Consider the following 26,543-nt stretch of genomic DNA (forward strand, 5'->3'; position numbering starts at 1 on the left):
AATCTCAATGGTTAACAAAAGCAAATATTGTTTTTTTATTCAGGTAATGTGTTGATAGCTCTGAATGGTCTGTCATGGCTTTCCAGGGTGTATGCTAAAGATTCTGTCCTTATTTGGGCATGTTGTCAGCACAGACGGAAAAGGGCAAGAGAGCCCACGGAAACTTGTGATGGGATAGATTCTACCTATTTTAATGTGTGGCAGAGACATTTCTTTGCCAACAAAGGTCCATCTAGTCAAAGCTATGTTTTTTCCAGTCATCATGTATGGATGCGAGAGTTGGACTATAAAGAAAGCTGAGTGCTGAAGAACTGATGCTTTTGAACTGTGGTGTTGGAGAAGACTCTTGAGTCTCTTGGACTGCAAGGAGATCAAACCAGTCCACCCTAAAGGAAATCAGTCCTGAATATTCATTGGAAGGACTGATGCTGAAGCTGAAGCTCCAATACTTTGGCCACCTGATGCAAAGAACTGACTCATTAGAAAAGACCCTGATACTGGGAAAGATTGAGGGCAGGAGGAGAAGGTGGCAACAGAGGATGAGATGATTGGATGGCATCACTAACTCAATGGACATGAATTTGAGCAAACTCCAAGAGATAATAAAGGACAGGGGCCTGGTGGGTCCTGTCCAAGGGGTCGCAAAGAGTTGGAAAGGACTAAGTGACTGAACAACAGCAAGCACATTGCTCTGCAAGCCCAGGAAAGCAGCAGAGATATGAATCCTTATCTTACAGGGGGAGGGGAAGAGATGCTTACAGACAATAATGCAATCTTACAACTCATAGCCGTGCCAGGGTTGTAGCAACTTAGTAATTAATTTTCACCAGCTAAATAATTTAAAATAAAATTTATTTATGCAATGCATTATGTAATACGTAATGAGGGATATTCCAAGTGCAGAGAAGAGGTCGAGTTAAAAAAACCTGCTGTGGAGTTGGATGATGACAAAGAGGAATGCTTTGGAGCTCTGCTAGACCAGACTTTGCGAGTTTGTAGGACTGAGGTCCTTCAGGTTGGGAACTCTTTTTGTGGCCACAAAAAGTATCCTCCTCCCCCAGCTAGTCTTTGGGAGGTGAAAGTGAAGGTAGGATACCTGGGCTTGCCATCATGGAAGAATGGCAAAGAAGCACAGTCAAGGTTTTCATTTTGCAAGTGAGATTTTTGGTCTTGTATTTTTGATGTGAAAATAGTGATTTGAAAATACCTTTTTCCCCTGTGCTTTGCTTTCTGTCAAATTCAGTACCACCGAGACCCAAATGAACATGACTTGGCAAGCTGCCAAACTAAACACATCCCAGCCAAGTGCCTAATAATGGAAATGAACATGTGGTGGGAAAGCTTCTTATGGATGTTTCATGGAAATAAGCTTCTGATGAAGCTGCAAAAACAATCATTTCTTCCTTGCTCCTTAAATCTCAATACATAAGATTAAATCCACCAGCTTGCTTTTATTGTTGAGTTGGAAATTTTAATTCCAAATGGTTAGTTTTGACTAGTGATATTTTAAGGAGTTAAAAAAAGTTCATATCTTTCTTAGGGAAGTTCCTATATTATTTTTAAAAAAGTTCCAAAAGACAGGAATTTGTTTTTCAAAAGTGCGTTATAAATAGCTTCAAATTTATTTAATGGGGCTTATAAGGTATCTGGGGGCTGTTGTATGAAAATTATAAATAATTTAAATATTATTCACTTGTATTATATTATTCACTTTATTTAAAAAATAAAGCCATCCACTTTACCATAAAAACTTCAGGGACCTGGAGTAAAGTTAGTGATATTTGCAAATTTTCTACTCCTTTGACTTAAATGCATCATGTCATCAACCTTTAGAAATGAATGTTTACAATTCTATGTACAATCTATATTCCTCCATACTGATGCATATTCTTTGTCTCAGATAGGTCTTTCTTATTTGGGACATACAAATTTATGAGTATTTACATGAACATAATCTGCATTTAGTTTTGATAAAACCAGGAGTATGGTTCATGCCAGTTAGTTCCTTTTTTCTCTTTGCAGATATAGTGTCTGTTTTACGTCCATGTGTGAACTGGCTGGAAATACATTTATTCAGAAATCAATCAAGGTCAAGGAAATGTTTTCAGAAATCTGTCACAGAGGCCAAAGTGTTTTAGCCTTTTGCCTTAAAAATAAATAAAAATGGACTCAAAAAAGGTCATTTTCTGAAGACTACTTTGTTAAAAAGAAAATGGTCAGAAGAAATGAGTTTCCAAAGTTTGCAAGCTTGGTCACTGGCAGAGGGGAAATTCTTTCTACTGGACAGACTTCTTTTACTTTTCTCCTATCACTAAGAGGTTATTCCATTCTTGGAGCTGCTTGGAACTTTCATTCATGAACCATGTTGAATTCAAGGAGCAAAGTCATGAAGGGTGATTCATACTCATAGTGACCTCTGTGCTCAGGAGGACCTACAGGGGAGGAAGAAGGTCACCAGACACTCGCTGGTGAAAATTTTGCTTAGGTCAATGTTTACATGTAAAGTTCACAGAAAAAGCACTTCAGATCTGGGTGGAGATGAGTCAGATTCAGAACTAAGAAACTGGTTATTTCTGAAACTACTCAGAGTCAAATGACAAGTAATATAGCAGTCTTGTTTTCTAGGATTTCACATAATGCCTCTTTTTAAATATTCCACACTGCATGATGCTTGAAGAGTATTTATGCGCTTTGGTTTTATTACAGAAGACAATTTTAATCTTGATTTCCCCCAAGTCATACTTCAGTTCAGTAGCTTAATAGTGTCTGACTCTTTGTGACCCCATGAATCGCAGCACACCAGGCCTCCCTGTCCATCACCAACTTCCGGACTTTACCCAAATTCATGTCCATTGAGTCGGTGATGCCATCCAACCATCTCATCCTCTGTTGTCCCCTTCTCCTCCAGCCTCAATCTTTCCCAGCATGAGGGTCTTTTCAAATGAGTCACCTCTTCACATCAGGTGGCCAAAGTATTGGAGTTTCAGCTTCAACATCAGTTCTTCCAATGAACACCCAGGACTGATCCCCTTTAGGACGGACTGGTTGGATCTCCTTGCAGTTCAAGGGACTCTCAAGAGTCTTCTCCAACACCACAGTTCAAAACCATCAATTCTTTGGTGCTTAGCTTTCTTTATAGTCCAACTCTCACATCCAAACATGACTACTGGAAAAACCATAGCCTTAACTAGATGGAACTTTGTTGACAAAGTAATGTCTCTGATTTTAATATGCTGCTTAAGTTGGTCACAACTTTCCTTCCAAGAAGTAAGCATCTTTTAATTTCATGGCTGCACTCCCCATCTGCAGTGATTCTGGAGCCCCCGAAAATAAAGTCTGTCACTGTTTCCACATCTATTTGCCATGAAGTGATAGGACCAGATGCCATGATCTGAGTTTTCTGAATGTTGAGCTTTAAGCCAACTTCTTCCCTCTCCTCTTTCACTTTTATCAAGAGGCTCTTTAGTTCTTTTTCACTTTCTGCCATAAGGGTGGTGTCATCTGCATATCTGAGCTTATTGATATTTCTCCTGGCAATCTTGACTCCAGCTTGTGCTTCTTCCAGCCCAGCATTCCTCATGATGTACTCTGCATAGAAGTTAAATAAGCAGGGTGACAATATACAGCCTTGATGTACTCCTTTTCCTATTTGGAACCAGTGTGTTGTTCCATGTCCAGTTCTAACTGTTGCTTCCTGACCTGCATACAGATTTCTCAAGAGGCAGGTCAGGTGGTCTGATATTCCCATCTCTTGAAGAATTTTCCACTGTTTATTATGATCCACACAGTCAAAGGCTTTGGCATAGTCAATAAAGGAGATTTTTTCTGGAACTCTCTTGCTTTTTCCATGATTCAACAGATGTTGGCAATTTGATCTCTGGTTCCTTTGCCTTTTCTAAAACCAGCTTGAACATCTGGAACTTCACAGCTCATATATTGCTGAAGCCTGGCTTGGAGAATTTTGAGCATTACTTTACTAGTGCGTGAGATGGGTGCAATTGTGTGGTAGTTTGAGCACTCTTTGGCATTGCCTTGGAATGAAAATCGACCTTTTCCCGTCCTGTGGCTGCTGCTGAGTTTTCCACATTTGCTGGCATATTGAGTGCAGCATTTTCACAGCATCATCTTTCAGGATTTGAAATAGCTCAACTGGAATTCCATCACCTCCACTAGCTTTGTTGGTAGTGATGCTTTCTAAGGCCCACTTGACTTCACATTCCAGGATGTCTGGCTCTAGGTGAGTGATCACACCATTGTGATTATCTGGGTTGTGAAGATCTTTTTTGTACAGTTCTTCTGTGTATTCTTGCCACCTCTTCTTAATATGTTCTGCTTCTGTTAGGTCCATACCATTTCTGTCCTTTATTGAGCCCATCTTTGCATGAAATGTTCCCTTGGTATCTCTAATTTTCTTGACGGGATCTCTAGTCTTTCCCATTCTGTTGTTTTCCTCTATTTCTTTGCATTGATCGCTGAGGAAGGCTTTCTTGTCTCTCTTCTTGCTATTCTTTGGAACTCTGCATTCAAATGGGTATATCTTTCCTTTTCTCCTTTGCTTTTCACTTCTCTTCTTTTTCACATCTATTTGTAAGGCCTCCTCAGATGGTCATCTTGCTTGTTTGCATTTCTTTTTCTTGGTGATGGTCTTCATCCCTGTCTCCTGTCTAATGTCATGAACCTCCGTCCATAGTTCATCAGGCACTCTGTCTATCAGATTTAGTCCCTTAAATCTATTTCTGACTTCCACTGTATAATGGTAAGGGGTTTGTCTTAGGTCATACCTGAACAGCCTAGTGGTTTTCCCCCACTTTCTTCAATTTCAGTCTGAAGAAGGGCTCATGATGAATAAATAATTGTGTTAGAGAGAATGAGACTGCAAGGAATGAGATGATAGTCTTCCTTTAGAGGGTGACAGGATGACCAAATCTAAACCACAGAAAGGAATCAGCCATGGAGAGAATCCATGGATGCCTGATGTCCGAACAAGAATGCCTGGTTGAGGGGACCAAATGGGAGAGCCCTGAGATATTTAGGAACTTGGTGTGTTCTGGGAACAGAATGGATCCATTTTGACCTGAGTATAGAGAGTGAGATGAGGTTGGTAAGAAGGTAGAGTCTCTCCCAAATGCAATGGGACATCTTGAAGAGGTTTACATAGGGGAGTGATGAGATCTGATTTTCATTAGTGCACAATCAGAATAACAACAAAAAAATCCAACAGTTATTGGCTTCAAATATATCCCTGAAATTATTGGTATTTCACTCCCTACAATTTTCTCTTTGTCTCAGGGAACTCCTGATATCTTTATATGTGCTTCTAAGTTTGCAGTTTTGGGAAACTTCATTCAGTTCAATTCAGTCGCTCAGTCGTGTCCAACTCTTTGCAACCCCATGAATCACAACACACCAGGCCTCCCTGTCCATCACCAACTCCCAGAGTTCACTCAGACTCACATCCATCGAGTCAGTGATGCCATCCAGCCATCTCATCCTCTGTCGTCCCCTTCTCCTCCTGCCCCCAATCCCTCCCAGCATCAGAGTCTTTTCCAATGAGTCAACTCTTCACATGAGATGGCCAAAGTACTGGAGTTTCAGCTTTAGCATCATTCCTTCCAAAGAAATCCCAGGGCTGATCTCCTTCAGAGTGGATTGGTTGGATCTCCTTGCAGTCCAAGGGACCTTCAAGAGTCTTCTCCAACACCACTGTTCAAAAGCATCAATTCTATTTGCAATTTTTAAAGAAATCTCCACACTGTTCTCCATAGTAGCTGTCCTAGTTTGCATTCCCACCAGCAGTGCAAGAGGGTTCCCTTTTCTCCACACCCTCTCCAGCATTTATTGCTTACAGACTTTTGGATCACTGCCTTATGACCCAGCAATCCCACTGCTGGACATACACACCGAGGAAACCAGAATAGAAAGAGACACGTGTACACCAATGTTCATTGCAGCACTGTTTATAATAGCCAGGACATGGAAACAACCTAGATGTCCATCAGCAGAGGAAGGGATAAGAAAGCTGTGGTACATATACACAATGGAGTATTACTCAGCCATTAAAAAGAATACATTTGAATCAACTCTAATGAGATGGATGAAACTGGAGCCGATTATACAGAGTGAAGTAAGCCAGAAAGAAAAACACCAATACGGTATACTAACCCATATATATGGAATTTAGAAAGATGGTAATGATGACCCTGTATGCGAGACAGCAAAAGAGACACAGATGTATAGAACGGACTTTTGGACTCTCAGGGAGAGGGAGAGGGTGGGATGATTTGGGAGAAGGGCATTGAAACACATATAATATCATGTAAGAAACGAATTGCCAGTCTATGTTTGATGCAGGATACAGGATGATTGGGGCTGGTGCACAGGGATGATCCGGAGAGATGATATGGGGTGGGAGGTGGGAGGGGGGTTCATGTTTGGGAACTCATGTACACCCGTGGTGGGTTCATGTCAATGTATGGCAAAACCAATACAGTATTGTAAAGTAAAATAAAGTAAAAATAAAAATTAAAACAAAACAAAACAAAAGCATCAATTCTTCGGCACTCAGCCTTCTTCACAGTCCAACTCTTATATCCATACATGACCACAGGAAAAACCATAGCCTTGACTAGACAGACCTTAGTCAGTAAAGTAATGTCTCTGCTTTTGAATATGCTATCTAGGCTGGTCATAACTTTTCTTCCAAGGAGTAGGCATCTTTTAATTTCATGGCTGCAATCACTAATGGAGCTCTCCTCTACCCTGACATTCTAACACTCACGGAAACCTCTCTGATCATTATAGATCCATCCCTCCTGGCTCAAGGTACTCTTGTCACTGGGTTGATAGCATACTTTCTGAGAGAAGCTGTTGCTGTACCATGTTTCCATGGCATCACCTTTCTAATTGGCTTTATCTGTGTTCTTTTGCTATCTCCACCAGTGCCCATAGGCAAGATAAAGGACACATACTCCTTCTGCTTGTGTTCAAATCTGTAAGGGTATGGGAGGCAGGTAGGACAGGCTGGTCTGGGAACCAGCCATAGATGGGGAAATATGATGAAGCACTATGGCAACAAGCTTTGTAACCACCTGTCCATAGCAGGTACAATGGGAGTGCACACTTCCCAGGCTTGTGGACAGGTGGAATCCAAGAGCACCTGTTTGAGTTCTTGAAATCCCAAGACTAGATATTAAGGATACGCTCAATGTAACTCAAGATTTCTGAATCAAAAACTACACCTGAGAACAGTTAATTTGTTTATGCATTTGGGGGAGGCATTTGCAGGTGGTGCTAATAGATGTGCTCAAAGATATAGTCCTAGTTTTGACCAGACTAGAACTGACCTGCTCAGCAGCCTTCTACACCCTTCTAAGGGAGGATCTGATTGTAGCAGGAGAAACCCTGTGACTCTCTGAAGGCTTGGAAAAACAGAATGAAAAGGGAGTGTTTGGATAGAGTTGCCTTAGGAAAAATTATTATAGGAAATTCGTGGAAAAACATTGCTTTCCAATTTCAGAGCTACTCAAAATATCAGCTAACTAAATATAGAACAGTGCTCACAATCTTGCAGGTCTTTAAGCCTGGCTGAAAAATGAGTGCTGAGGGGTGATGCCTTCTCTCTCTCTTTTCTGTTCTCCTTTTAATTTTTCTTTCCTAGTAAGCTTTGTAAGCTTAACTGAGGATGATCATCAAACACAAATTTCAGTTGTTGTTATAACACAAGTTCTTACTTAATTTGAAAAATGTGCTTGGTGTTAATGAAATTTCCCTCTGGAAAAAAAATAGTAGCTGACATGAAATAGTGGCCATTTCATACACTAAAAGAGCTCACAAATGCATCTCTCAGGACATGTTTTAAACAGCTTGTGAAAATTAAAAGAACACCATCATCATTCAATGTTCTCAGAATGAATTGTAGAGGCCAAGGATTCTGTGTGATGGACTGTAAGATCTTATTCTTTGTGTCTCCTAAAGAAGAATTTTATCTATAGAAGGAACTTGAGCCTGATGTAAAATAAAACTTCTCAACTATAAGTGATATGAGGCTTGAAATTCACTTCCTTTTTTTAACTAGAGTATGGTTGTTTTGGGCTTCCCTGATAGCTCAGTTGGTAAAGATTCCACCTGCAATGCAGGAGATTCTGGTTCAATTCCTGGGTCGGGAAGATCCACTGGAGAAGGTATAGGCTACCCACTCCAGTATTCTTGGGCTTCGCTTGTGACTCAGCCAGTAAAGAATGTGCCTGCAATGTGGGCGACCTGGGTTCGATCCATGGATTGTGAAGATCCTCTGGAGAAGGGAAAGGCTACCTACTCTAGTATTCTGGCCCAGAGAATTCCATGGACTGTATAGTCCATGGGGCCGCAAAGAGTTGGCCATGACTGAGGGACTTTCAATCAATTCAATGGTTGCTTTACAATGTGTTAGGTTATGCTGTAGAACAATCTGAATTGGAAGCAACCTGGATGTCCATTGAGAGATGAATGGATAAAGAAGACGTGGTACATGTATACAATATAATATCAGCCATAAAAAGGAACATTTGTTGTGACATGGATAAACACAGAATTTGTCATACAGGGTGAAGTAAGTCAGAGAAAAAAACAGTATCATATATTAACACATATGGAATCTAGAAAAATGGTACCGTTGAACCTATTTTCAGGGCAAGAATAGAGTTGCAGGTGTAGAGGAACTTGTGGACACGAGGGCAGGGGAAGAGAGTGTAGGACAAATTGAGAGAGTAGAATTGCCATATTATGCTTAGAGCTGAAGTTCACTTCTAAGTGGAATCATTCAAAGGTGTTCTTTGGTGGTCTAACTTTTCTTTCATTTTTAAACCTTTTATCTTGAAAACAATTAAAAATAATAAACATTTGTAGGAAAAAAAAAAGTGGGAAGGGGTACCTGTAATCATTTGCTTTCTTCTCTCCTTTTTGCTTTATAAGTATGTTTGGATGCGTCTCCTTATCTGTGGCTGTTATATTCTATAAAGTACTGAAAACACTGAATTAGGGAATATTGGGCCATTGTTCCTAGGATAAATGCAAGATTGGGTTCCTTCAAGCCTCTGGGCCCAATACTGTCATCAGCAGAGCAATATGCAAGCTTTTTTAAACTGTGTTTCTGTTTAAAGACATCTAATTTCACATATGTTAAAATGATCTCTCAACATGGAATTCATGGGTAACAGAACTATAAGTTACAACTAAAATGAAGTTTATCTAATACAGATATTATAGCAATTTGGAAAAGTTCTGAATCCTGTCCCAAAGATTTTATGAAATATGCTGGCACTTAGTATAAGTTGGTCCTTGGGACTCCTTGGATTCCAAGAAATCTGAAACTCTGTAGGCTGGTCAAGCCAATGAAACTCTTGCCTAGTGGAAATCCTTTTTCTTCGAAATTCTTCAGGGGCCAGAGAGGAGTAGACTAGGATCCCACTGCCTGACAATTATTTCAATTATTTGCCTTTCAGAAAGACTGAAAACTAGGAATTTCCCCTTCTTAAAAGAATTGTCATGAGGGATAAGCAACATGCTCTCAGTTTGAGGGATGTAGATGTAGGTTTGCTAAACTTCTCAATTTTATGCTTCCTAGAATGGTCCATTTTCCATGATGACATTTCCTATTTCACTATAGCGTTATAGATAGTTTAAGGAACTAGAAACTGGGAGACAGAGGATTCAGAAAAAAGTCATCTCTCTTTTTGACTAAGTTTTCTCCTGCTTCCTTCACCTTGCCCCTAATTATAACTTTCATCCTTATTTTTGACTCCTCTTAACTCAAAAGTGAATGATGGTTGGGCTTCCTGACAGTGACTCAAAATGAAATGATATAAAAATGAATAACTGACTTTATGTCATTAAGCATAAGAATTTTTCCATTGAATTTATTTCACCTATAAGGGATTACTAAGATATTCTAAAGGAGCTCAGCCCTGGGTGTTCTTTGGAAGGAATGATGCTAAAGCTGAAACTCCAGTACTTTGGCCATCTCATGTGAAGAGTTGACTCATTGGAAAAGACTCTGATGCTGGGAGGGATTAGGGGCAGGAGGAGAAGGGGACGATAGAGGATGAGATGGCTGGATGGCATCACCGACTCGATGGATGTGAGTTTGAGTGAACTCTGAAAGTTGGTGATGGACAGGGAGGCCTGGAGTGCTGCAATTCATGGGGTCGCAAAGAGTCGGATGTGACCGAGCGACTGAACTGAACTGAACTGAAGATATGCAAGCCCAGAGGATAGAGGTTTGGTTGGTGTAAATTACTTGATGCCTTTGTTTTCTTTTCCTCATTAGAATGATCACCATAATGGTAGTTATTCTCCTTGATTTTTTGGAAAGATGCTACATTCAGGCATGCTATTTTTAAGAGGTTGCAGAGCTAATAGAGGGGATATCTGGCTTCTTTACCTGGAGTACATTGTTAATGCCTTGAGTACATTGTTAATGCCTTGAGTTGCAGGAAGGACAACTAGTACTGAATTGGTTTGTAACCAGTTTCCATAGACTTCATAAATTTTTGGTAGCAAATGCTTTCCCTACTGAACCAAACTTGGATCCATTCACCCACTTTAAGTAAAACCAATCTACTGACTCCTGGTCGTAATGAAGGGAAATTCAGCATATATTGTAAGGCACAAACACTGAAGAATTGATGCTTTTGAACTGTGGTGTTGGAGAGTCCCTTGGACTGCAAGGAGATCCAACCAGACCATTCTGAAGGAGATCAGCCCTGGGATTTCTTTGGAAGGAATGATGCTAAAGCTGAAACTCCAGTACTTTGGCCACCTCATGCGAAGAGTTGACTCACTGGAAAAGACTCTGATGCTGGGAGGGATTGGGGGCAGGAGGAGAAGGGGACGACAGAGGATGAGATGGCTGGATGGCATCACTGACTCGATGGACGTGAGTCTGAGTGAACTCCAGGAGTTGGTGATGGACAGGGAGGCCTGGCGTGTTGCGATTCATGGGGTTGCAAAGAGTCGGACATGACTGAGCAACTGAACTGAACTGAGCTGATACCATACAAGGGCAGGGGAGGGCTTCCCTGGTGTCTCAATGGTAAAGAATCTGCCAGCCAGTGCAGGAGACACAGGAGACAGATGTGGGTTCAATCCCTGGGTTGGGAAGATTCCCTGGGAGTAGGAAATGGCAACCCACTCCAGTATCCTTGCCTGGAAAATCCCATAGACAGAGGAGCCAGGCGGGCTACAGTCCATAGGGTCTCAAAGAGTCAGACACAACTGAGCAGCCAAGCAAGCACATGCCATACAAGGAGAACAGGTGACTCATGTTCAAAAATCCTGAACTCCCTGAAAGGTTTAAGCAAAGCATTTTTAGAGGCAAGGTGAGGGAGGGTGATCCCAGGCTGTGTGATCAGCTCATGAACTATTTTCTGATTCACTGATTGTGAGGTAACAGGGTTGTTATCGTTATCAGTCTTTAGGTGCCAGTAGGTCTGGGGGCTATAAGCTCATGATTGTCAAATAGCTAATTTCTTCCATTTGGTGGCTGTTTTAGCATGTGTAAAACAGCTCAGGAAATGTGCATCAGATACTACTGTCTAGATACTTCAGAGACATGTTACAACAGAGGATATGAGGATGGGTCCTGGGAAGGCCCCATAGGGTACTGCTTGGTTATACTTTTCCATTAATCCTTAACTCAGTTACCTTTGATTTTCACAATGTAGACTTCTCAGTCCCATTTCAAAGTTCTGCCCAGTTGTTGCAAGAAGTTCTTGGAGACGGCATTTGTGAGTTAGCTAATAGTTCTCACATATATTTTTTCTAGCTAGGCCCTTTCATTGATCTGTGCAGCTCTTGGAACCACTTAACACTGGCACCTAAGCACCAAGAACACCTGTCATATTTCATGTTGAAATGCAAGGAAAGCACTTTTCTTCTACTTCCTGGTCTCCTAGGTTTGGAGAATCATTGTTTTTAACATAACTTTCCCCCATTCCTCTTATGTTAATAATAAAGCCTGAGGAACATCAACTCCTCCTTCTGTCCTTTCAAATAAACTCACACTCTTCCTTTTCCTAGTATATAGATTCCAAAGGCTGCCAACCCTACTAGAGTTGCAGGGACACATGTGAATTCTCACAGTAGTGAGGAATACCCTTAGATGGGACCTCTGCTCTAGTCTCAAAGTTAATGCAGTTGAAATGATTTCCTTGCTCTACTCTTAGTGACTGGTTCAAGAAGACCTTAGGAACTCTGTCTTCTATGTTCTGGGACATCAGGTATTGGTGTAGTCCAAAGTGTCCAAATGCTTACCAGTAACTACAGAGCATTCAAGGCAGCATTACTATACTATAAAAAGGAGTGATGGCCACATGGCTCAGGAGGGGCCGAGACAAGCTACCTCACATCCAAGATCAGGAGTGGCGGCCAAGAGGAGTTACCCCATGTCCAAGGTAAGAAAAACCCAAGTAGGATAGTAGGCGCTGAAATAGGGCATCAGAAGGCAGACAGACTGAAACCACAATCACAGACAACTAGCCAATTCGATCACATGGACCACAGCCTTGTCTAACTCAATGAAACTAATCCATGCCGTATGGGGCCACCCAAGAGGGGCGGGTCATGTTGGAGAGGTCTGATAGAATGTGGTCCACTGGAGAAGGGAATAGCAAACCACTTCAGTATTCTTGCCTTGAGAACCCCATGAACAGTATGAAAAGGCAAAAAGATAGGACACTGAAAGATGAACTCCCCAGGTCGGTAGGTGCAAAATATGCTACTGGAGATCAGTGGAGAAATAACTCCAGAAAGAATAAAGGGATGGAACCAAAGCAAAAACAACACCCAGTTGTGGATGGGACTGGTGATAGAAGCAAGGTCCCATGCTGTAAAGAGCAATATTCCATAGAAATCTGGAAGTTAGGTCCATGAATCAGGGCAAATTGGAAGTGGTCAAACAGGAGATGGCAAGAGTGAATGTCAACATTCTAGGAATCAGCAAACTAAAATGGACTGGAATGGGTGAGTTTAACTCAGATGAACATTATATCAACTACTGTGGGCAGGAATCTCTAGAAGAAATGGAGTAGCCATCATGGTCAACAAAAGAGTCTAAAATGCAGTACTTGGATGCAATCTCAAAAATGACAGAATGATCTCTGTTCATTTCCAAGGCAAACCATTCAATATCATGGTAATCCAAGGCAAACCATTCAATATCATGGTAATCCAAGTCTATGCCCTGACCAGTAATGCTGAAGAAGCTGAAGTTGAATGGTTCTATGAAGACCTATAAGACCTTTTAGAACTAACACCCAAAAAAGATGTCCTTTTCATTATAGGGGACTGAAATGCAAAAGTAGGAAGTCAAGAAACACCTGGAGTAACAGGCAAAAATGGCCTTGGAATATGGAATGAAGCAGAGCAAAGGCTAATAGAGTTTTGCCAAGATAACGCACTGGTCATAGCAAACACCCTCTTCCAACAACACAAGAGAAGACTTTATACATGGACATCACCAGATGGTCAACACTGAAGACAGGCTGATTATATTATTTGCAGCCAAAGATGGAGAAGCTCTATACGGTCAATAAAAACAAGACCAGGAGTTGACTGTGGCTCAGATCATGAACTCCTTATTGCCAAATTCAGACTTAAATTGAAGAAAGTAGGGAAAATCACTCGACCATTCAGGTATGACCTAAATCAAATCCCTTATGATTATACAGTGGAAGTGAGAAATAGATTTAAGGGACTGGATCTGATAGACAGAGTGCCTGATGAACTATGGACAGAGGTTCGTGATATTGGACAGGAGACAGGGATCAAGACCATCCCCAAGAAAAGGAAATGCAAAAAGACAAACTGGCTGTCTGAGGAGGCCTTACAAATAGCTGTGAAAAGAAGAGAAGTGAAAGGCAAGGGAGAAAAGGAAAGATATAAGCATCTGAATGCAGAGTTCCAAAGAATAGCAAGGAGAGATAAGAAAGCCTTCCTCAGTGATCAATGCAAAGAAATTGAGGAAAACAACAGAATGGGAAAGACTAGAGATCTCTTCAAGAAAACTAGAGATACCGAGGGAACATTTCATGCAAAGATGGGCTCAATAAAGTACAGAAATGGTATGGACCTAACAGAAGCAGAACATATTAAGAAGAGGTAGCGAGAATACACAGAAGAACTGTACAAAAAAGATCTTCACAACCCAGATAATCACAATGGTGTGATCACTCACCTAGAGCCAGACATCCTGGAATGTGAAGTCAAGTGGGCCTTAGAAAGCATCACTACGAACAAAGCTAGGGGAGGTGATGGAATTCCAGTTGAGCTATTTCAAATCCTGAAAGATGATGCTGTGAAAATGCTGCACTCAATATGCCAGCAAATGTGGAAAACTCAGCAGTGGCCACAGGACTGGAAAAGTTCTGTTTTCATTCCAATCCCAAAGAAAGGCAATGCCAAAGAATGCTCCAACTACCGCACAATTGCACTCATCTCACACGCTAGTAAAGTAATACTCAAAATTCTCCAAGCCAGGCTTCAGCAATACGTGAACCATGAACTTCCAGATGTTCAAGCTTGTTTTAGAAAAGGCAGAGGAACCAGGGATCAAATTGCCAACATCTGCTGGATCATGAAAAAAGCAAGAGACTTCCAGAAAAACATCTACTTCTGCTTTATTGACTATGCCAAAGCCTTTGACTGTGTGAATCACAATCAACTGTGGAAAATTCTGAAAGAGATGGGAATATCAGACCACCTGACCTGCCTCTTGAGAAATCTGTATGCATATCAGGAAGCAACAGTTAGAAACCGACATGGAACAACAGACTGGTTCCAAATAGGAAAAGGAGTACATCAAGGCTGTATATTGTCACTGTTTATTTAACTTATATGCAGAGTACATCATGAGAAACGCTGGGCTGGAAGAAGCACAAGCTGGAATCAAGATTGTTGGGAAAAATATCAATAAGCTGAGATATGCAGATGACACCACCCTATGGCAGAAAGTGAAGAAGAACTAAAGAGTCTCTTAATGAAAGTGAAAGAGGAGAGTGAAAAAGTTGGCTTAAAGATCAACATTCAGAAAACAAAGATCATGGCATCCGGTCCCATCACTTCATGGCAGATAGATGGGGAAACAGTGAAAACAGTGTCAGACTTTATTTTGGGGGGCTCCAGAATCACTCCAGATGGTGACTGCAGCCATAAAATTAAAAGATGCTTACTCCTCGGAAGGAAAGTTATGACCAACCTAGACAGCATATTAAAAAGCAGAGATATTACTTTGTCATCAAAGGTCCATCTAGCCAAAGCTATGGTTTTTCCAGTAGTCATGAATGGATGTGAGAGTTGGATTATAAAGAAAGCTGAGCACTGAAGAGTTGATGCTTTTGAACTCTGGTGTTGGAGAAGACTTTTGTGAGTCCCCTGGACTGCAAGGAGATCCCTGCCATCCATCCTAAAGGGGATCAGTCCTGAGGGTTCATTGGATGGACTGATGTTGAGGCTGAAACTCCAATAGTTTGGCCACCTGATGCAAAGAGCTGACTCATTTGAAAAGACCCTGATGCTGGGAAAGATTGAGGGCAGGAGGCGAAGGGAACGACAGAGGATGAGATGGTTGGATAGCATCACTGATTCAATGGACATAGGTTTGGGTGAACTCCAGAAGTTGGTGATGGACAGGGAGGCCTGGTGTGCTGTGGTTCATGGGTTTGCAAAGAGCTGGACACGACTGAGTGACTGAACTGAAAAAAAAAAAAAGAATCCCTGTACCAAAAAAAAAAAAAAAATACCAGTAATATATCTGTCTGATGTGAATACAGGGTTTACACAAAAGGCCATGATGAATTTATAATCATAATACTAACAAACTTGAAACCCAGACACTTAAAGAGGAACAGTTTGTGAAATAATAGTGGTAAAATAAAACTTGATTTCTATATAGAATTTTTGTGCTGTTTGTGATTTCTATAGACTTAGCTAAGTCAGAGAGTAAATATCAGACATGATTTGTTGCTTTCAAAAAAACTGTAGATGTCTTGGTGAAAAAGAGGAAATTTTAGGTTCGCTCTCAGGTCCTGCCAAAGCACTGATGTTATAACCCTGGTTTGGATGATTGCTCTATCCACTCACAGGAAATGGAGTGGCAACAATTATTTTACTAATTAGCCAGTATCTTCTTCATTCTTTTCTTCTCACCAACTTAGATAACTGAACTAGATAAGCAGAAGTAATAAGTTGAAACTATATTCAACCTAATTCGCTAGAAGAGGGTATACCCAAATAAAGGGTTAAAACAGACCCTATGAAACTTGTGCTGTACAATTTACAAACATGTGACTGGTAGTATTGTGTACTATTTATTATTTGATTTCAGATTTAGGAGAATTGAATTAAAAAAAATGATGAATTGCTCCAGTTTTTCCCTAAATCCTTCCTCTACTGTAATAGGAATTTAGAGGTTAAATTGCTAAGTGTTTACCAATTCAGGGGAAAAAAAAATGTGTAAATGTTAATTATATTTGTCATTAAGGTAAAAACAGACCAGGACTTTATCTTCTGAATTTCTGGAAAGTGAAATCTTTTTCTTTGTAAGGTATATAGAAACATCATATTGAAGACTATATTTTAATAAAATGAAATACAACTCACAAATTTAAAAAAAGCATGCAAGTAAAATTAAATGGGATGTAAGATCACATTGTTTTCTAGACCAGTGCTTCTTAGACTTTAGTGCACACACATATTACCTGAGGATCTTATTAAAATGAAGATTCTGATTCAGTGGGTAGTTGCTGAGATTCTGCATTTCAACAAGTTTCCAGGTCAGGTCAGTGCAGTCCCCTCCAAGAACCATGCTTTGAGTAGCCTGGAACTAGCTCAAACAGTAAAAAATCTGCCTGCAATGCAGGAGATCTGGGTTCAGTCCCTGGGTTGGGACGATCCCCTGGAGGAAGAAATAACAATCTACTCCAGTATTCTTGCCTGGAGAATCCCATGGACAGAGGAGTCTGGTGGGCTAGAGTCCACGGGGTCACAAAGAGTCGGACATGACTGAGCAACTAACACTACCACTAAGAGATGTTTAAATTTTCTTCCCCTCTTTTGTCAACCACTAGGACCCTTGAGAAGAGATGAGACACAAAAGTAATGGTAGCTTACCTTTGCTAGTTATTAGCCATTCTGATAAAGACTTAGAGAGTATCAGTCTGATTTGGCTTCTATAACAATATACCACAGATTAGGTACTTTATAAAAAACAGAAACTTATTGTTCACAGTTCTGGAGCCTGGAAACACCAAGATCAAGGCCCCAGATGGTTGTTTTCTGGTGAAGATCCTTTTCCTGTTCACGGCTGGCACCTTATTGCAATGTCCTCACATAGTCGAAGGGCAAAGTATCTCGCTGGAGCCTCTTTTGTAAAGGCACAGATCCAATTCAGGAGGCTCCACCCGCATGACCTAAGCACCACCCAAAGACCCAATGCATAATACTATTATATTTGGGGGATTAGGATTTCAACCTATGAATTTCAAGGGGACATAAACACTCAGACTCTCAGACTGTAGCATATTGGGAAGAAGCTACTAGAACAGTGCTTGGCAAATATTAGAGTGCACAGGATTTACCTGAGGATGTTGCTAAAATACAAACTTCTTTTAGTTTGCCTTTTGAAATTTTCTGGAGAAAATTGAGGAAAAGACATGAGGCAGGAGTCTTCAGTTTATTTAAGTGGACTACTTGCTAAGATTCTGGAGAAGGGAATCAGAGGAGGGAGGTGGGATGCAGAAAGTCAGGAGGTAGCAAGCTGGGTTCTCTTTGATTTAAGCTCCTTCCCACATGGGTTCTTGTGCCAGTTATTTCATGACATTTGTGACTGTCCTGTGGCCCCAAAGCCCAGAGGTGTGCAGACTGATCTCAGTCTGTTACATACCTCAGACCACTTAGAAAGCTGAAGACAAATAACTTTAGCCCAGGGAATTCCCTTTCTGACCAGGTCTGGCTCTTCTTCCTCCCACTTGAATAAATAGAAGTCAGCAGGACTTTTGTCACCTCTCACTTCTGTCCAGTTCAAGTTTCTGTCTGTGCGTGTGTGCACATGTCATTTGGAGGCAAACAGAAAGGCTAGATTAGATCAGTTATCCCTCCAGAGTGTCTCTTCATTTCCTTGACTGGCAGTGGCAACCAAGTACAGTTTTCCATTTGGACCGAAGCTTTATTCCCTTCAAATTCATCTGCAATGCACCCTTATCCCACATCTTGTCACTGTGCAGCTCCTGTCTTCAGTCTGGGGTCTAGATGCTGAAGACAAACACTATAGAAAAAGCCCAGGGTCATGTTTGTGAGAGTTCTGACGATGGTTCATCCATTTATTTACTTTCTTATTACACACCCATCTACTTCCAGATGATCTTTTGTTTCTGTGAACACAGATGCACAATCGTGTGCACATACACATATCGGCTTTCTCTGTTTATTTCTTCCAAAATCCTATTGCACAAGCATGAAAGCTGAAAAACCTCCCACTTCCTTGCTGGCCTGTTGAAACTTTCCTGATGACAGCCCCAAGTAAACCACAATAGGCCATGAGTTAACGTTTCAGATTGGAAGGATCTCCCCACCCGCCTCTCCTGTCAGTGAGGCATAACGTTCCCAGCCGATTTCCCCATTTGACCCTACCATTGCTGGAAACCTGTTTCCGAAGAAGTCAGTGGGAAGACGTGAAAGAGGGGTTTGCCTGAGTATGGGAGATGGAGACTGGGGTCTGATATGGTTGAGTGGCTCTCTTCTGGAACCAGGAACAGAAGTCTGCTGGCTATTTTTGAACTTTGCCACTAGTTTACCATAAGGACACCAGCCCCAAGTTCTCACAACGACAACAAAAAATTATAAACAAAATAAATAGAGAGGAGTTACAGTTCCTCTTTTGGAATATTTTGAGCATGAACATTTCAAGAATTGGCCTCATACATAAAGATCCCAACTGACTTGAGATAAAAATATAAGCCATGATTTCAATAGGAAGAGCGTTTCTAAACATATTCATGTGCTGTGCTGTGCTTAGTTGCTCAGTTGTGTCTGACTCTTTTCGACCCCGTGGACTGTAACCCACCAGGCTCCTGTCAAGGGGATTCTCCAGGCAAGAATACTGGAGTGGGTTGCCATGCCCTCCTCCAGGGGATCTTCCCAGTCCAAGGATTGAACCCAGGTCTCCTGCATTGCAGGCAGATTCTTTACCAGCTGGGCCACCAGGGAAGCCCTTAACATACTCATATACATACACAATAAAGCGAACAGCAGAGCAAGATCTAATCTCTTAAGTGTTGAAGGGCAGACATCTCTCCCTGCTCCCTACTCTGTCTCAGCATTGATTCAAGAGAGTAGGCTGCATGTCAGGAGTTAGATACTGATTTAGTTTTTCCAGACTGGGTGAGAAAATTCTGAGAATGATAATTTCTTGTGAGTCAGGTTTTTATGTTACCATGCCACATGTAATAGTATTGTGCAAAACCGTCTGCCTCCGGAAGCGGCAGGGAGTTAAGATTGTAATGGTGATGTGGTATGGAGGTAGGAAATGGCCAAGGCTTCCCTCACCGTCTTTTATGGTGCAGAAACTATTCACTATGGCACAGAGGCTCAGGAATTCAAGGGAATGGAGATGCTCAGATCACATACCACTAACACAAACCTTGAAGCAGGATAGATGCCCTCTTTGAACTATTACACTGGGCACATCGCATTGCTTAAGCAGCGTCCATTACAAAAGGATAATTATTTCCCTTACTTTGTAGCACTGTTAACCACAGAAATTCAACCCCACTCCCTTGGGCTTGAGAGAAAATACTGTTGTTATGGTTGTTTAAAGTCAGGCTGAGAGAGATCATCCCTTTCTGGATGGTCAGCCAGTTGCAGGGCTGGGCCATTGGCATTCTGGACTTTGTGGGACACAGTGGTGGTGGCAGTTTGTGTACTCAGTACGCGTCAGGTACAAAGCCAAGTCATTCACATGTTCTATCTCCTTTAGTCCTCATGATATCTCTTTGTGGTAGTTATAATTTTCCAGTTTACAAATGAATAAACTGAAGCTGACAAGGGGGCAGGTGTGGTTAAGTAACTTAACTGAAGCCAAGTAGCTATTAAATGCAAGAGCCCCAATTCAAATCAAATCAGACACCAAAGCCAATGGCTAGAGTAGACAAACTCCAAGACCACCTTAAGTCCAGGAATCATAAGGGATAGAGCTCTTATGGGCCAAGTTTTTCCACCTCAAAAATATTTAAAAATGACAAAAGAGGACTTGTGCCCAAAAATATCCATGGCTTTGGTTCACTTCAAAGATGGGCTCAATAAAGAACAGAAATGGTATGGACCTAACAGAAGCAAAAGATATTAAGAAGAGGTGGCAAGAATACACAGAACTGTACAAAAAAGATCTTCACAACCCAGATAATCACAGTGGTGTGATCACTCACCTAGAGTCAGACATCCTGAAATGTGAAGTCAAGTGGGCCTTAGAAAGCATCACTACGAACAAAGCTAGGGGAGGTGATGGAATTCCAGTTGAGCTATTTCAAGTCCTGAAAGATGATGCTGTAAAAGTGCTGCACTCAATATGCCAGCAAATGTGGAAAACTCAGCAGTAGCCACAGGACTCATTCCAATTCCAAAGAAAGACAAAGAATGCTCAAACTATTGCACAATTGCACTCATCTCACACGCTAGTAAAGTAATGCTCAAAATACGTGAACTGGTGTTCCAGATGTTCAAGCTAGTTTTAGAAAAGGCAGAGGAACCGGAGATCAAATTGCCAACATCCACTGGATCATTGAAAAAGCAAGAGAATTCCAGAAAAACATCTACTTCTGCTTTATTGACTATGCCAAAGCCTTTGACTGTGTGGATCACAATAAACTGTGGAAAATTCTGAAAGAGACGGGAATACCAGACCACCTGACCTGCCTCTTGAGAAACCTATATGCAGATCAGGAAGCAACAGTTAGAACTGGACATGAAACAACAGACTGGTTCCAAATAGGAAAAGGAGTACGTCAAGGCTGTATATTGTCACCCTGCTTATTTAACTTATATGCAGAGTACATCATGAGAAACGCTGGGCTGGAAGAAGCACAAGCTGGAACCAAGATTGCCAGGAGAAATATCAATAAGCTCAGATATGCAGATGACACCACCCTTATGGCAGAAAGTGAAGAACTAAAGAGCCTCTTGATGAAAGTGAAAGAGGAGAGGGAAGAAGTTGGCTTAACGCTCAAGATTCAGAAAATGAAGATCATGGCATCTGGTCCCATCACCTCATGGGAAATAGATGGGGAAACAGTGGAAACAGTGTCAGACTTTATTTTCGGGGGCTCCAAAATCACTGCAGATGGTGACTGCAGTCATGAAATTAAAAGATGCTTACTCCTCAAAAGGAAAGTTATGACCAACCTAGATAGCATATTGAAAAGCAGAGACATTACTTTGCCGACTAAGGTCCGTCTAGTCAAGGCTATGGTCTTTCCAGTGGTCATGTATGGATGTGAGAGTTGGACTGTGAAGACAGCTGAGCGCAGAAGAATTGATACTTTTGAACTGTGGTGTTGGAGAAGACTTGTGAGTCCCTTGGACTGCAAGGAGATCCCACTAGTCCATCTTAAAGGAGATCAATCCTAGGTGTTCATTGGAAGAACTGATGCTGAAGCTGAAACTCCAATACTTTGGTCACCTCATGTGAAGAGTTGACTCACTGGAAAAGACTCTGATGCTGGGAGGGATTGGGGGCAGGAAGAGAAGGGGACGGCAGAGGATGAGATGGCTGGATGGCATCACTGACTCGATGGACATGAGTTTGGGTAAATTCTGGGAGGCCTGGCATGCTGCAATTCATGGGGTCACAAGAGTTGGACACGACTGAGGGACTGAACTGAACTGAAGGACCATCTATGAAGAGCAGAGGAATGAGTAGATTGTCAGCAAGCACTGTTCATGGCAGTGTTCTTGCTGTGTTATATCATCCACAGAATTTTCTCTTATCACCTGGCATTAGTGTTTACACAATCAGGTTAACTTTCCAATTATTGATGAATTACTCTTTTCAAGTTTTGTTCCTAGAAAGAGATTGCATATTTGTATCTCACCAATGAACTGGTGTAATGACTTGATCTTTGAAGAATAGCACTTGATCTTCTTAGTAAAGATTAGCTACTCACATATCAAAGAAGGTAGACAGATGGCTTATAAGCAAATGAAAAAATGCTCCACACCTCATGTCATTAGGGAAATGCAAATTAAAACAATAATGAAATATCAGCTCCACTCTTATTAGAATGACCAAAATCCAGAACTGACACCATCAATTTATTGTGAGACTGTGGAGCAAAAGGAACTCTCACTGCCTGCTGGTAGGGATGCAAAATGGTACAGTCATTTTGAAAGACAGTCTGGCAGTTTCTTATAAAATTAAATATATCCTTACCACATGATCTAGCAATTGTGTTCCTTCAGATTTACCCAAAGGCTTTGAAAACGTATAGTCTTACACACAAACGTGCACACTGATGTTTATAGTAGCTTTATTCATATTTGCCAAAAACTGGTAGCAACCAAGATGCCCTTAATAAATGAATGGTTAAAGTGTGCATTTTATCCAGGCCATGGAATATTATTCATCATCGAAAAGAAATGAGTTATCAAGCCACAAAGACATGGATGAAATTTAGATGCATATTACCTAGTGAAATACCTATTACTAAATGCATTTTAATGCATTGTATAACATAGTGATTTGATATTTTTATAGATTATATACCATTTAAGGTTATAAAATATTGGCTATATTCCCTGTGTTGTAATATATCCTTGTAGTCTATTTTATACTTAGTAGTTTGTATCCCTTAATCTCTTACCTCATCTTGCCCCTCCCCTTTTCCCTATCCCCACCATTAACTACTCCTCTATAAGTCTATTTTTGTTTTGTTATATTCATTTATGTGTTTTATTTCTTAGATTCAACATGTAAGGGATAACATATACCATTTGTTGTTCTCTGTCTGACACTCTTCCTTAAGCATAATCATCTCCAGGTCCATCCATGTCTTGGCTATTGTAAATAATACTGAGATGAATGTTGTGAAAGTGAAAGAAGAGGGTGAAATAGCTGGCTTAAAAACCCAACATTCAGAAAGCTAAGATCATGGCATCCGGTCCATCACTTCATGGCAAATAGATGGGGAAACAATGGAAACAGTGACAGACTTTATTTTCTTGGGCTCCAAAATCACTGCAGATGGTGACTGCAGCCATGAAATTAAAAGACACTTGCTCCTTGGAAGAAAAGCTACGACAATCTAGACAGTGTGTTAAAAAGCATAGACATTACTTTACCAACAAAGATTTATATAGTCAAAGCTCTGGTTTTCCCAGTAGTCATCCATGGATGTGCGAGCTGGATCATAAAGCTGAGAGCTGAAGAATTGATGCTTCTGAACTGTGGTTTTGGAGAAGACTCTTGAAAGTCCCTTGGACTGCAAGGAGATCCAACCAGGCAATCCTAAAGGAGACCAGTCCTGAATATTCGTTGGAAGGACTGATGTTGAAGCTGCAATACACTGACCACCTGATGCAAAGAACTGACTCATTGGAAAAGACCCTGATGCTGGGAAAGATTGAAGGCAGGAAGAGAAGGGGATGAGATGATGAGATGGCTGGATGGCATCACCGACTTGATGAACACGAGTTTGGGTGAACTACCAGAGTTGGTGATGGACAGGGAAGCCTGGCGTGCTGCAGTTCATGGGGTTGCAAAGAGTCAGCCACAACTGAGTGACTGAACTGAGCTGAGGAATGTTGAAGCCCATGTATCTTTTTAAACTAGTGCTTTCATTTTCTTCAGATATATACTCAGGAGTGGAATTGCTGGATCATATAATAATTCTATTTTCAGTATTTTGAGGAACCTCCATACTGCTTTTCTCTATTGGTTGAATCAGTTTACATTTCCATCAATAGTGTACTAGGATTCCCTTTTTTCCATATCCTCACCAACATTTATTTGTGGTCTTTTTGATATAACCATTGTAAGAGATGTGAGATGATAGCTCATTGTGGTTTGATTTGTATTTTCCTGATAATTAATGATGAGCATCTTCTCATGTACTTCTTGGTCATTTGTGTGTCTTCTTTGGAAAAATGTCTGTATATATTCAGGTCTTCTGCAATTTGTAATTGGATTGTTTGTTTTTTGATACTGAGTTGTTGAGCTGCAGCTACATTTTGGATATTAATCTCTTATCATCATATACCATATACCAATATTTTCTCTTACTGAGTACTTTGTCTTTTCTTTCTGTTGAATTAGTATTGATAAAATGTCCATACTACTCAAAGCAATCTAGAGTTAATCCAATCTCTAACAAAATAACCATGACATTTTCCACAGATGACAACAAATGCTGCTAAAATTTATATGGAACCAGAAAAGACCCTGAAAAATCAAAGCAATCTTGAGAAAAATAAAGTTAGAGGGGTCACGCTCCCTGACATCAGGCTATTCTACAAAGCCAAATAATCAAAATAGCATGGTACAAGCACAAACACCGACACATAGATCAATGGAACAGAATGAAGAACCCAGAAATAAATCCATGTACTTATGGTCAATTAATCTACAACAAAGGATGCAAGAATACACAATGAAGAAAACACAGTTTCCTCAATAAATGATTCTGGGAAAACTGGACAGCTATGTGTAAAAGAATGAAATTAGAACATGTTCTTATACTATGTGCAATAACAAATCTAAAATGGATTAAAGACCTAAATATAAGACTGGAAACTATAAAATTCCTAGAAGAAAACAGGCAGAACTCTGACATAAATCCTACCAACATTTTTTGAATCTGTCTCCTTGGGCAAAGGAAACAAAAGCAAAAATAAACAAATGGGAACTAATTAATCTTCAAAGCTTTTGCCCAGCAAAGGAAACCATTCACTTAAATTAAAAAATTATGTGGTTGAAAAAAAAATTTGAAACAATCCACACTTTATAATACGATATACAACTAACACTTAGGACAAGAAAGGGGACAAACTCAGAGGCATAGAAACCTGCCTGTTCCCAGACACAATTTCTCCTTCCCAGGGAAAAATAACCAAGATTCTGACTTCTGTGATAATCATTTTCTCTTTTTTCCATAACAGTTTTACTACCTGTACATGCATTTCTAAACAAGTTTATTTTTGAATTATATATAAACTGAGTCATATGTATGATTTCTTTTTTCCTGCTTCTTTTTTTCAAATTATGCTTATGAAACTCATCCACATCATTGCATACCCTGAATGCAGTCCTTTTCTCTGCTATATAACATTCCACTGTCTACAAAGGTCACAGTTTGGTTACTCATTCTCCTTTTGATGAACATATAGATTTTTATCCAGGTTTTAGGTATTATTAGCAGTTTCTTGGTGTTCTTGGTCTTTATCTTGGTGCACATGGGCATAAGTTTCCTTTGAAACCATACATGTGAGTGTATACACACTCACACACATGTACACATGTAGACAATTTTTGCTTTGCACAAAACCAAGTTAATGATAACTTGTACATATCAAAACTGTGTCCTTATTTTGCAGGGTCTGTGGTCACTGTTGCCTATGTTACCTCAGTTGCCATGAAACTGCAAAATAAGATACAGTTTTAAAATGCATCGGTTCAGTTCAGTCACTCAGTTGTGTCCGACTCTTTGCGACCGCATGAATTGCAGCATGCCAGGCCTCCCTGTCCATCACCAACTCCGGGAGTCCACCCAAACCCATGTCCATTGAGTCAGTGATACCATCCAGCCATCTCATCCTCTGTCATCCCCTTCTCCTCCTGCCCCCAATCCCTCCCAGCATCAGAGTCTTTTCCAGTGAGTCAACTCTTCGCATGAGGTGGCCAAAGTATCGGAGTTTCAGCTTCAGCATCAGTCCTTCCAATGAACATCCGGGACTGATCTCCTTTAGGATAGATTGGTTGGATCTCCTTGCAATCCAAGGGACTCTCAAGAGTCTTCTCCAACACACAGTTCAAAAGCATCAATTCTTTGGCACTCAGCTTTCTTTACAGTCCAACTCTCACATCTATACATGACCACTGGAAAAACCATAGCCTTGACTAGACGGACAAGTAAATGTCCGTAATGTCGGCAAAGTAATGTCTCTGCTTTTGAATATGCTATCTAGGTTGGTCATAACTTTCCTGCCAAGGAGTAAAGTATTACTTAATACAGCATTATGCAGATTATAAATACACATATGTCCCTGGGAGTGGAATTCTTGGATCATAGGCATTCACATCTTCAATTTCATTAAATGGTACCCAGCTGTTTTCGAAAGTGGTTGTTCTAATTTACTGTTAGCATAACAGTACCCCTTTTTCCGTATCCTTACACAATCTTGAGGGTTTCCCTGGTGGCTCAGACAGTAAAGAAGCTGCCTATAATGCAGGAGACTCAGGTTCAATCCCTGGGTTGGGAAGATCCCCTGGAGAAGGGAATGGTTACCCACTCCAGTATTCTTGTCTG

Source organism: Oryx dammah, unplaced genomic scaffold (genome assembly GCF_014754425.2).
Source record: "Oryx dammah isolate SB20612 unplaced genomic scaffold, SCBI_Odam_1.1 HiC_scaffold_18, whole genome shotgun sequence".
NCBI classification, from domain to species: domain Eukaryota; kingdom Metazoa; phylum Chordata; class Mammalia; order Artiodactyla; family Bovidae; genus Oryx; species Oryx dammah.